We start from the raw sequence: 13,828 nt of genomic DNA on the forward strand, positions 1-13,828 counted from the left end.
TTTGCACCAAGAATAAAGAAATTGACGGAAACATCACTTTTCAGATAAAAAGTTGATCTAAAGACAATCAGGTTTTCTTACTGAGTTAAAAAGAGCAAACGACTCGATTTCTTCTGAGCGGTTTGTTTTTAACTTAAAGAAAAATATGTTTTACAGTTTGGGAGCAATAAGATAGCAGGGTTGTGGAAGTGGATTGTGTTCAATGACAAAAGAAAGAAAACTGTTTTTTTGTTCAAATGTTTTCTGTTTTTTATGCCAAGTTTTTTCAGGTTTCAAAAAACCTCATCTGCTCATGAAAACTATAAGATGAACTACAATTAAAAGTCATAAATCCACAATGTGTCCGTGTTACAGACATGTCTGGGTTTTTTTTTTAATATATGCTCGTCATAATATCTCCAGTTCGTTTTGTTCTTCCTACTTTATCCACAAAAATTACAAAGCTAAATATTGGGGAAGTACTAAATAATAACAACTAAAAAGTGTTTATTTTAGTTTGTAAATCAAACTCGTCAACAACGTTGGGTGCAAAGCAGCAAAGTCTGTGGGTGACCAAGACGCTCACTTTGTGGTACGCAGTCTGTTTTTCTGTTTTTTGAGATGTTTTTTAATGATTTGTTGGTATAATTTTTTTTCCAAGATTTTTTTTCTTGTGCTGTCATGCTATTAGGTTTTTGTGTAATTAATTAATCATGACCCATAATGAATTTCTCTGATCTAATCTAAATTATTTTTAACCTAATAATAGTCGTAAAAAGCCACATTTTGAGATATTTATATTTAAATTCATCCCATTGTGTCCAGTAAAAGAACAAATTTCAACCAAAAAAAAACTGGCCTTATGAACTTTTCCTAATATAAAAGACTTCCAACCTTTACAAAAAATACAAGGGGTGTTTTTAAAAAATCCCAATGATGAAAAAAAAAAAAAAAAAAAAAAAAAAAAAAAAACTTCAGGTCCAGAGTGCACATAAAAACATTCGGAACATTCTTTTGAGCAATCCAAAAAAATATTGACCACAAACTTCTTATTAATACTATAATACATGTGGAAATACCGTATTCACAGTTTACAATTCAGCCCTCCACCTACACCGTTAATTTATGAGAACGTACACATCGTCGGGTTTTATCTATTGCATAATGGATAATAGCTGTGGTGTTGTGGGCTTGTTTGCGTTAGTTTTGTATGCACTGGTGCACATTGACGGCGTCACAGCAGCAACAGGCGCGTACAGAGCAGTACACAGACACCAAGACCTGCACTGAGGTCAATGTAAGAGGCAATTTCAGCTGACTTTAAAAAAAACTTTCATGTAAGGAAAAAGTTGGACCCTGGTTTTATATATTTGAGAGCACAACACAGTAGTTTTGGATTAAAAATTGACTTTAACATGATGAAGAGAAAATAAACGTGTCTTACACCTAATTAACCCTTGTGCTATCTTAGATGACCCCACCCTTACATTGATGTGTTCTCCCTACCATGACAAAAGAGTTCATGTAATCCATGGACACCAGTGAAGATCACAAATCATTGAAGAAAAAAGGTTCAGCGCACTGTCTAGTGGGTCTAGATGACCCAACTCCCAATGTTAAAATGCCTAGGATAGCACAAGGGTTACTCACAATCATTCGATATCCCTAATTTTTCTCATTATTAAGTAGAATTTTTTATGGAGGCCTGTTGCATTCAATAAAAAAAAAAAAAAAAGAAAAAGCAAATGATCTTTGTTTCTAACTTTTTCATGTAAAAAAAATGCTTAAAAAAATTCTAATTTTTTTAAGAACTACTTAAAGGTTGGAAACTAAAACTATGAGAAAATATGTATTTTTTTGTTGCTGGTTCACTCTAAGAGAAAGAGAAATGATAGTAGGGGTTTCTGTGGAGTTTGTTTTAACAGTAAAGAGCATTTGTGATGTTTTTGGATTCTTAAGGGTAAGTTGCTGAGAAACTGCTCTTGTTTGTCTGGGGTGTTTTGGTGTATTCTATTGACAGTTCCTGCCTGCAGCTTCACATGCAGCTTCACATCAAGGCAAACTTTGGCTGTAACTCGTTTTCTGCATCACCACAAACAGAAAAAACAGTTCATACTGGTCAATACTTACTACTTTCACAACGTTTTGCTCTGTAATGTCAGTGGATTAAGTAAGTAGAACAAAACAGACTGGCGATATTGTGGCGAGCGCATAAACAGAACGGATCATGTCTATGACACAGACACATTGTGGGTTGTCATGAGCAGATGAGGTTAGTGCCCAGCCTGTTTAGAGTTCTTTGCTTTTGTAGGTCTTAAAAAATTAGAATTAAACTGAACTGAATGCAATACGCTTCCATTCATGTTGTGTCATTAAAAGTCGTCATGCGACATATCAGCATAAGAGCATAATTTCATTTTTTGGATGGATGGCGAAGACTTTTTGTATTGTGCAGCGTGCCACCCAGATGGAAGGTTGGAGGCAAACTGTGGGTTTGTGAGGAGAATGCCCTCAGATCTCGCCCTCGCAGCTTTGACAGGCACACCTCCACGTGTGCACCATCACGCCTCCATGCACATACAGCCGCAGAGAGGTGTACAGCTGCTTCACACCTCTCTGCGTCGAACTGACACAGATATTTAACCACTCACACGCACTCGGCCTGACACAGACGCACATGGGAGATGCAAATGGAGGCCTGATCTCGCACTCGCACTCGTTTGCGGGGCAGGCCCGAGATCTCCACTGAAGGGGATGTTGACGTTAATCTGCACAGGAACCCACATTTCGGGGCTTTAATGACACAGTCAGGGCTCTCCAGACATCTGGAGTACGGATGTCTCCATCGTGATGCCAATCTTTTGTTGAGAGAGCTTTTATCTGACAGAATATGAAGCTCGACAGCGCACAAAAATGCTAATGAGGTTTGTTTTCTGATATTTTCCAACTCTGGCCCAGTTTTTACATGTTCCCTGGGGGTTGTTGGAGTGGTATCTACTAGATAATTAAACAACAACAACAAAAAACTTTTACCCAGAGAAAACAACTTACAAATGTATTTAAGCCAGCCAAACGAGGGTTTGGAAAGAGAAGAAACAACAATTGCGTGTGGCAGAGGGTGGAAGAGGCAAATGGAGGAAGATTAATAAAGGTTTGAGTGTTGTGCTAATTGCCTCCTCCAACCCGAACCCAAAGAAGGCGGACGATGTGTGGAGATGTAGCAGAAGGACTCAAATGTCAAGGCAATAATGGCTGGCTGTTATATTAATCAGCGTCAGGGGCCTCCTCAGAGCGTCACCATCCTCAGAGAGGAGTGTCATAAGCAATACGGTAGTGAAGGAAACTGTTCCTTAGTCTGCCGTGACTCAGGATTCCAGCTTTGAGTGACCCCCTCCCCCTGGCATTCCAGATAGGAAGTTTTAACTTTTTTTTTCATAATATTGCTGTAGTACACGTCATAAACCGACCAATCAGATGCTTCAATAAAAGTAGGAGGAGAGTTCAAAGCCTTTTTACAGATCCTCCCGAGCCTGCTTTCAGTGAAAGGGGTGTGGTCTTCTAACATGCTCACTCCTGATTGGCCAGAGTGCTTGCCAAAGAAACACAGACTTAAACCGACTGGGACTAATCACCTACTGACAATTACTGGTTCCAACATGGCACTAAGCCATGACTTTATTTCACTGGAACAGGAAACAAGTCAGTTTTTATGACGTCACACTTGGTCCAGTTCTGTTATACAGTCAATGGCTTTGAGGTAAAAAAAAAAAAAAAAAAAAAGAAACATCCCATTTGGTCTCTGTCCGTGCTATCAGTCATCCGTCACACTTAGAGATGCACAGAAAAAAAAAGACAGGCATTACCGGGTCTTGTGTGCAAGCGTTCCCAGCCATTCTCCTGAAAATAGACGTACGCTTTCATGCAAGCTGGCTCAAACAATCGCCACTGTCTTTCCTTCTCTGAATCAAACAGCAGATGCCTGCCCTTACTCCCTCCTCCAGTCGGGCTAATCTGTTAATTCTACATTCCCCGGGTGAGATAGACAATGAGGACGATGGGCAACAACGTTAAAACCCCTGGCTATTGGATCTACATGGCGAGGCATGCCTTTTGTTAGCAGGCTTTATAATGTAAATAGACTGTGTAAACAACAATCACTTCATTCTACTGTCCTAGATAGATACTGCTGTGCACTGCAACACTATTATGCACAAAGACATATTTATGCATGGCTGAGTACTCTCCCATTTGTACTTAGCGGCAGGAAGAACGGCACATGCACAAACACGCACAAGGTCTCATTAAGTGCAATTTACGCCAATGTTGCCACAACACGGATGCCCGATCACCTCTGCTGTGAAATACAGAGCGATTAAACTATGGTGTCAAAATAGAGCCTAAAGTATTGCGCATCAAAACAGTAAAACTGCGCATCAAAACCCCAAATCTGCGAATCAAAATGCATAAATTGAGAACCAAAACCCACAATTTGCAACCAAAAGCCTTTCCCCAAAGCACAATCCTATTTCTCAGCTGCCGATTTGTTTTCTCGCCATTCTGAAATCCTGTTTTTGAGTTGCAGTTTTATTTTGAAACTGTCTTTTTGAGTTGCGCTTTTATTTTTTGAGTTGCGCTTTTATTTTTTGCGGTTTTGATTCTAAAACCTGTCGACACGTAAAAACAGCGACATGTCAGTCAAGGGGAGGGGAGGCGGGACATCCCTGATATCCAGAAGCTCATTGGCTACCGAATAAGACCGAGTCTTACGTCAACAGACCAGTTTAGAATGTGCCGGTAAGTTTCTCATGTTTTTCATATCTTTTACTATATTAAAATATCAAAATTGTACTTTATTTAACCAGAGGACGCCAGCACATTCAGATGAGGAGCTCCCCCAGTAGCTGCTAGTGAAAAAAGATGTTAGAAAGTTAGATGTTGCATGAAAAACTACCACCATTGTTCTCCTGTGTTAGCATGCTAGCTAGCTCAATGCTAGCGGGGTATCCAGCTCTTCTCATGACTTTTGTGGATTAAACAAAGTACATTTTTTACCACAGTGTCAGGATCGGTCATGTCAACCTGGGAATAATTGTCCGTGAATTGTCACTAGGGTTAATCAAATATGTTATAACCTATAAGGTTTCTCAATATTTTTTCAGGGTTTACAGACAGAGGGAATTATTGAACAGAGAAACAATATTGCTGTGCCATATTATTCAAAATGTATGCGTCTGCACTATGCAGACTGGCAGAAGTCCGGTATTCGAGTGAACCAGAGCAGAGTAAATTGTAGCAGACCAGCAAAAACGTGTTTTATTCCACTTAAAATGATTCCAGTATTAGACATCAATAGAATTATTAGTATATTTAATTGGGTGGTGGTTTTAAAATTGACTATTGCTGTATGTCTGTTGTTTTCTATAAGGGCCGTTGTTATGCATACCATAACAAAAAAGGCAGGAATACTGAGGCAGCTACGATGTGGATGTCTACATCTTCTTTAAGGTAATGAAAAAAAATTTAATCTTAATTTTTCTCTTCTTTTTTTGGTTAATTAACTTTGCTGTTTTTGTTTCTTTCCAGATGCAGGCCCCAAAGACGTCCCAGTGTGATGCAAAGGCTGTCCAGCAGGCTCACAGACATCTCCTGTCAACTGAAAGAGAAGCCTTTAAAATAGTTGTCCATTTCGACCACACTGTCTGCTTCCCATTTCTTAGTGCCTGTACGAAAACAGTGACTTTTCCACCTCAAGTCTTTTAAGGAGTTTTAAAAACAGTTATTTTAATTTCTCTGAATTGTGGTTCAGAATTTCACAGAACCTAATGCACTTGACTCTGTGTTTCAAAGATCTTTGCAAAACCATCAGTCTTTTGTACAAAACACATTCAATGGTCAAACATTAAAAAATGAAGCTTTACAAAATACCAGTGGTGATTATTAGCCATTTATTTTCTTAAGGGGGGCAGTATTTTGTAAGGCAGATGAGATCTGTTCACATTGTTAGTTTTTGTTACATCCTGCTGTGATGACATGCATAGATCAGTACATAAATGTTAATGTCTTGGCCATGGTTTTCTGATGTCCCACAAGGGTTGAACAGGTCTGAGAGGAGAGAGGACAAGCCACAGAGGGAACAACAACTCCAACAGTTTCCTGCTCTGCCTGGTTTAAGTTAGTCTGTCGTCCAATGTCCACAGCATCCTGCACACAAAGAAAAATGTATTTAAGACAGTTAAAATGAGTGTGTGTGTGTATATATTTATATATATATATATACACACGCACACACACACCTTAATTGCTACTCAGTAGCTGCATATTGTGAAAGGTAACTTCCTGTGTTAACCTGCAATCTTTAAGGTTGAGAAAATTATTTTGGAATACAGTTCAGAATCAGAAAAACTTTATTGATCCCACCTGTGGGAAATTTGCTCTGGTACTTCAAATAAAAATTGTGTTTCTTTTATTTATTTATTTTAAATAGGGATTAACTTGATCCCAAACTAGGAAAGGTGTCACTTTCTTGCAGCAATATGTTGCTTTGTTCAATCCATCTGTGTAATCCCTAAGGAAATATTGAAAAACCTTATATATACATGAATGTACTTCTTAAAAAACTATTTGATTAACCATAGTGACAATCCACGGGCAATTATTCCCAGGTTGACATGACCGATCCTGACACTGTGGTAAAAAATGTACTTTGTTTAATCCACAAAAGTCATGAGAAGAGCTGGATACCCCGCTAGCATTGAGCTAGCTAGCATGCTAACACAGGAGAACAATGGTGGTAGTTTTTCATGCAACATCTAACTTTCTAACATCTTTTTTCACTAGCAGCTACTGGGGGAGCTCCTCATCTGAATGTGCTGGCGTCCTCTGGTTAAATAAAGTACAATTTTGATATTTTAATATAGTAAAAGATATGAAAAACATGAGAAACTTACCGGCACATTCTAAACTGGTCTGTTGACGTAAGACTCGGTCTTATTCGGTAGCCAATGAGCTTCTGGATATCAGGGATGTCCCGCCTCCCCTCCCCTTGACTGACATGTCGCTGTTTTTACGTGTCGACAGGTTTTAGAATCAAAACCGCAAAAAATAAAAGCGCAACTCAAAAAATAAAAGCGCAACTCAAAAAGACAGTTTCAAAATAAAACTGCAACTCAAAAACAGGATTTCAGAATGGCGAGAAAACAAATCGGCAGCTGAGAAATAGGATTGTGCTTTGGGGAAAGGCTTTTGGTTGCAAATTGTGGGTTTTGGTTCTCAATTTATGCATTTTGATTCGCAGATTTGGGGTTTTGATGCGCGGTTTTACTGTTTTGATGCGCAATACTTTAGGCTCTATTTTGACACCATATTAAACTCCCAAACTTTTTAAGAACCGGGCGAAAAAAATGCCCAGCGAAGGAGAGACAGCAAATCCTTCATGATGCCGCTCACATTTAATGAGCAGTGAAAGGAATCAGATCCAACTTTGGGCATGTTTATTCTCTGAATTTATTGCCTTTGCATCACTGCACCCCCCTGCCTGGGTTAATCTGCTGTTTGTCGCCTTTTCTGTGCATTTCTTTTTTGGGGGGGGGGGGGGGTAAACTCCTTGTTTGTTGGTTCATAATTCCTGAGAGATTTTTCAAGTCATTAGCTTGGAAACAAGGATTTAGATTTAGTCGGCTACATTGATTTTTTTCCCCCTATATTTAGAAAATATGTTTTTAAAATGTTTCTTTTTGTTGTTTTCTTTGATTCTTTAGTTATTATTTTCTATTCGGTTCCCACTTTGTTTTCATCAGGGGTTTTGGGGTTTGCTGGAGCAGGTCTCATGGTGGAATGCAGGATTAATCCAATCATTATTAAGATGATTCATAGTTGATTTAGACTTCAAAAGCTGTGTTTTTATGCTAAACTTGACTGTATCTAAATATTTGTGCATGATTTTTAGTGGCCTTCATTTGAAAGCAGGAGCTTTCCTGGTTTAACCCCTTATATTGTGTTTGTGTCAAAACTGACCTGTTTTCAAGTGTTAAAAACGGGTCAATTTTAACCCGAATGTGATAAGTTACTGCAGTGACTCACCCATATAAGGGTTAATCCATACAAGTGCGGGTTTTGGGTTGTCCGAGCCCGCGGGGGATGTCTTGCAGGCCCCCTTATGGGACGTCATGAAAACGGAACGTCCCATTGTCGTCTGTGCATTGTTAAGTATTTGTAAGAATAATGTAAGTTACACAGACTTGTGGCGCACGGGTGATAGTGCCCTTAGTGCCACACGCCAGTCATAAGTCAGGTGCATGTTCTGGGCCCCTTAGTGGTTGCACACAAATGTCGCACGCACAGGGTGTGCACGTAATATGCAAGTCCACCAATAGGTTGCCTACACAAAGTACACTCTGTCTAATTTCCTCATTTCTAACAGTCAGGTCACAAGCAAAGAGTGTGCACGGAGCACAAACTTATCACTTGAACAGCACTATGGTATGAGGGCAGGATAGTCTCATTATCCAGAAATGCACCAACTCCGATTCACAACTGTAATTTTATGCAAACATGCACTATAAATTTGGAGAAATGCACACTAAAGGTTTCACAAATGCACACAGTCTATGTTCGCCATGACCTGTTGCCTGCAGGGTGCTCATAGAAAATATGCATTCATATTTTCTCTCTACAAACCCACCAAATTTCGTGCGGGTAGCCACTCATAAGGGCAGTTGTGATTAAGGCCTTGATCAACAGCTGTTCATGAAGATGGACTGCCAGCTCTGCCATACAATCCTTTATTTTGTTTTAGGGCTAATTTATAGACGTTTTTCTTTTTTTGGTCTTCTTTGGTCTCCATCTGTTGGAAAATTCCCTGTAAGGCTCTTCCACAGGACCTGTCAATTAAAGGATTTTACCCAAAATCATGCAATAGTTTAGTAAAAGAGAAAACAATGTATGGTTCATAAAATCCCCCCAGTAAAGTAAAGACATTGGAACTAATGTACACATATGGAGCCTATATTCCAATTGTTTGTCTAACAACCAGACCTTATTTCAATTTCTTGTGTTGGATCCTGTTTTAGGGAGAAAGAGCAGGTATTGACCCGAATTCCCCATAACAGAGACAGATATTGCAGAGTGTGGGTTCTCAGCTCTGCTTTGTGTTGAGGCATGATTAAATGAACAGCACAGAAAGTCAGAGTGTATCTTACATACCTTAGAGGAACAATATTAAACTTTTAACTCTCTAAGACATTGTTCCTGCAGACCCACATGTCTATCTTTCTGTGTGTTGGTGGAGGATGCACTATTGATTCCAAGTCCAGTTTTTGGCCACTTGAATAAGATTGAGCAGAATAGAAATCTGTGCTAAAAGATAAAGAGAATAAAAATTATTAGCTTTATTTTCAAGACAAAACACTTTGTCCAGACTAAGCACATTAAAGTGCCAAATGGACGCCGCTCAGACACACTACGCTCTTGAAAATGCCCGGCGAGACTTGCAGATGGAAAACCTGCCCTGCATGTGTTACTTGCTGCGATTATGCCTGGTGAGCGTGAAGCTTCATTGGCTGCCAAACCAAGCCCAAATCATAACTCTTCCACTACCATGTTTTGGGACTTATTTTGAGCTATTTTGCTTTTAACATTTTTTCCAGTAAACGTGTTTATAATCAATAGTTTTAAAGGTGAATTTTATGTCTTTTATGATTGAAAAGTGAGATGGTGACTTTTTATTTCATATGGCCAAACATTTAAGCCAGACTGGAAGGTTTTGTTGTAACCTTGAGCCAATTTTACCCCCACCTTGCAAAATTGCCAGGTATCTTGAATATTTTGAATTTGTATGGAAAATCGCACCCACTGTACTAGACTCCAAATGATCTTTAAATGGCTTTTGAAGCCTTTTCAGATCGCCAAATAATGTTCGTATTTGTAATGTTTTATTTTTTTTTTTACGTGTAAAACCTGAAAACCCATCATTAGTATTTAACAATAACAAAAGACAAATTGTTTTTAAATGCAGTGCAGGCATTTTGCACTTCTGCACAATCACAAAATGTTTCAAAAAAGCCATTTCTTAAAAAGACTGAAGTGGATTTTGTGTCTCCACTGACATATTGACACGGTTCTTGACACTAAAAATAAATCCACAGTCATGTGTCTCTCAAACGAGAGAAAGCGAGCTTCTGCTGCAGCTTCACTCATCCGTGCTCTGCTGTGTTGCAGATGTGCTCTCTACCTCGTTAACCTCGGCCAATGGGAGCTGCCCACACAGCTGTGGAGCAACCCCCCCACCACCACCACCACCACCACCACTGCTTCACCAGACTGCTGCTCTGGCACGAGGAACCCACAGGCGCCGAGCCGACACGCACTGAGAAGCGTGGATCCGCGCAGGCAAAGCGAGCCTGTGTGCACGTGAGCCTGTGAGCACTGCGGTGTCTGATGGGTGTTGTTTGCAGCCGCTGACCAAGTGCAGTCACCTTGATCAAGGCCAGAAATAAAGAAGCTAATTTATTGACTGGCGTTGCTCGGCAGCCTCCTTGACTACATCCAATTACATCTTCTGGGAAGCTTTATAAGTTAAGATCCATTTCTATAAGGTTCACGGGGGATCTGCATTGTGCAGAGCCACAACTACTATCACAACCTGATTTACAGTAACCATAGCAACTACTTGGGACTACGGGGGCTTTAAGGGGAGGGAGGTCAAGGGTTGAGTACTGTTCAGTGGAGAAATCAAATCCATTCTTTGCCAAGACAGCAGCTTTGAAGATGATGTCCAGCAGGAGAGGAGTCTGTGAAGTGAGCTCGGTTTGGGGTTCGAGCTCCTCTGACCCGATGTAAAACCTGCTGTCCGTGCCCCCCCTCTGACGGATTCAGAAGCCCACCTCAAGATGTTTTTTATCCACCAACGTAAATGTCTGGCAACATCAGAGGAGCAGAATTTTTTCTAGGTTACTCGCAGTCGATCAGTTTGTCTGACAATTTGTTGCTTTTGCCTTTTCTCCCTGTTTTACATCAGAAGCGAGCCCACAGGTGGTCGCTTCCTTTACTGTAGCCATGGCAACTGCCCACGGAAAACCATGAGTGTTTGTTAGAGATGAAGAAGAAAAAAAAATCTCTCACTTACCTTTGGAGGGGCACCTTCTTAGGTAAGCGTAGGAGGCTTTGCATTTGCTGTGTTTTGGGCTCTGTCAGACCTATGACTTAAAAAAAAAAAAAAATTCTCAATGTGTGCAGCTCGGCCCAGTTGGGTCACCTCCATATCCCTCAAGGCCAGCCTGCTGAGAGAATGAGCCAACAGAGTGTGTGTGTGTGTGTGTGTGTGTGGGGGGGGGGGGGGTAATGGGGTAGAGGGGATAGTCCTGGCAAACAGGAGCTTAGCCATCTGCCTGTCAGGGCCGCTTCATTCCAGACCCCTGGCCCGGATTTGCCGACACAGACGGACAGCCTTTAAAAAGGTGTGAGATATGCCTGTGTTGCATCACAGTGACACCGGGGTGGGGGGTGGGGGGCTGCTGCTCTGTCCGGCTACAATTAAAGTGAGAGCCAAGTGAAGATGAAGGGAGGAAGAGAGCAGTGGTGGATGTGAACACACTGAAAGGGGTTACGGCACTGTGCAGGGATCTGTCAGTGCTGATATTTGCAGAAAACATTAAGTAAAGGCTGTGTGGATAACAGATATTAGATGCTGTGACCCATGACCCCCCCCCCCCCCCCCTCATATGACAGCCGGCGCACCCACACAGCTCCACCAGCTCTCCCCGTCTCTCCTGCAGTTTGTCGTCTTTTTTCGTGCTCCTCCGCCTCGTGTACCATTTTTCCTTTTCTCACTTCTGTCTCTTGAGGATTCCCGCTTAAAGACACAGAGTTTGGAGATGTTCGTTTTTCCGACTCGGCTTCTTTCCATTTCATCATTTCTCTGGTTGACACTTTTTTTCCCCCTCCCCTTCCCTCTTCTTCCTCATCAGTGGCAGCCCCAGCACTAATCCATCGAGATGCAGTGCAGCCTTTTTGCCGGGGTTTCTCTGGAAGTGGATTTGTAAGAGAAACACCAGTAAGCCCCTATCTGCCCCAGCCCTAATGGCAGATTAGAGCCCCGCTGTAGCATTAATTTGACAAACACACAGTGGCGTGGTGGAGCCTCCCTGGCAGGTACAGGAGCGAGGTGGAGCAGAGAGACGAGTATTTTGTCAGGAAAAGCTGGAGCAAAGGTAACTCAAAACAAAACAAAAAAAACTGGAGGAAAAGGGATAAACATATGCTAAACTTAAGCTGCTTAATGTACCACTTGGTAATTCGGTTCACCCCAGGAGAAAACACTGTGTTGATAAAAATGACAAACAACTCCTCTCCTTGCACGGAACACTGCTACGTTGAGACAGCATGACCTTTTCAAAAACGCCGCCTTTTCTCTGCTACTAATGTCCGTTTCAAGCTACGTTTTACGCCGCACTCAGCATGCTCAACTGACCATTTTGAATGATTTGGTGATGTGAACGCAAGTAAATGCCCAATTTGCACTTCCGCGTGTAAAAATCTTGAATTCACGCATAGCTACAAACATTTTCTGTTTTCAGGCTTTACGCCAACCGTTTAAAAATTGATCATGGAGGAGAAATGAATACAATAATTGTTTGGTCTGTGCCAGGTCTTTCATGTATCGGAATAGAGCTGAGATAGAAAAAGCCTAGAGCAAGATCTGTGAGATTTGCAAAGCTCCAACATTTTGCAACAAGCCTCTTTCAACTGTGGGTGGCAGACGTGCACCAGTAAACAGTCAATATTCACCTTTCAGCATTTCCCTTCAGGAGTCGCTGTCACTGACTTGTGCAGGTGGTTTGACAGAGATTTTCATGTCGGATGCCCTTCCTGATACAACCCAGTATTTACCCATGGGTCTTCTCGTGGCTACATATTTGGCAGTGGCGTGAAGGACCCAGACTGGATGAAGTTCATCGCACCCCTTTGGGAATTGAACCCTTTTTTCCCATGTGCATGTCCCGCACTTATCCAGCCGCGCCATGCACTAGTAAACAGTAAAAACAAGAAAAATTAGAAGCCCTTCCTTGCTTGTCCAGTGTGAACACCACAGGCTAAAAGCATGTTTGAGAACATGCTATTAACATGCAAAAAATGTCCAGTGTTCTATTAATTATGATTAGCCTGTGTCATTTTTCCAGGACAAAGTGTCTGCAGAGTGGCAGTAGTTTATTAGAAATTCACCTCTAAGTTCTGGGCAAGCCCGCCCCCCTTCCCCGTTGCTTAAGGTTTTCTGTTTACATTCTCTCCTGCTATCCAACTTGACTTTACCGCTGCAACAAAAATGGCGAGCGATGTTAGAACTATCCAGCCGTACAGTTTTGAGCCAGATGTGGATGCATCAGAATGGAGCAGAGCAGGAAGCTTCTGGTTCTACGTCATAAATACGACCTTTATTTAAAAGAGACAATTTTCGTCTGCTTCTGATTTGCAACATTTTGAATGAAGAAATACTCAGAGATTTAATGTTAGACCTAATTTCCTTAATATATATCATCCATCATTAGAAAAATGCCACAAAACATGTTAAATCCACCAAAAACACAATTTTCCTTTAAGTGGGTCTTTATTGAAAAGTGAAAAAGACTTTCACAATCCTCATTTTGTGCTGCAGAGTCACAACAGCGCCTGAAGCCTCTCCGAATAACATTTCCTGCCGTCATGACACTAATAAGATTAGTTAACCTGAACATTTTCATGAATTCCTCGACTTTAATTGGTGTCTTGTAGCATTTCATGCACTTAAGGGTGCACACCGAGGGCTCACTAAGAGACTGGCACAACAGATTTAATGGGAGGAATTTCAAAATATTTG

The 13,828-nt window shown here is 41.0% G+C and overlaps 2 long non-coding RNA genes across 2 annotated transcripts; one reads left to right on the forward strand and one right to left on the reverse strand.

The window, feature by feature from the left end:
- Window positions 1-4,636: 4,636 nt before the first annotated feature.
- LOC111949106 (uncharacterized) lies at window positions 4,637-5,901 on the forward strand. Its single transcript, XR_002875150.2, has 3 exons — window positions 4,637-4,773; window positions 5,405-5,484; window positions 5,563-5,901. It is a non-coding gene; the product is annotated as an uncharacterized LOC111949106 (long non-coding RNA).
- Window positions 5,902-5,907: 6 nt separating this feature from the next.
- LOC111949107 (uncharacterized) lies at window positions 5,908-7,063 on the reverse strand. Its single transcript, XR_002875152.2, has 2 exons — window positions 6,927-7,063; window positions 5,908-6,180 (listed from the first exon to the last, which is right to left on the reverse strand). It is a non-coding gene; the product is annotated as an uncharacterized LOC111949107 (long non-coding RNA).
- Between the last annotated feature and the right edge of the window lie 6,765 nt (window positions 7,064-13,828).

The sequence above is a fragment of the Oryzias latipes genome, chromosome 17 (assembly GCF_053564925.1).
Source record: "Oryzias latipes strain Hd-rR chromosome 17, Olatipes_Hd-rR_3.1".
In the NCBI taxonomy this organism is placed as follows: Eukaryota; Metazoa; Chordata; class Actinopteri; order Beloniformes; family Adrianichthyidae; genus Oryzias; species Oryzias latipes.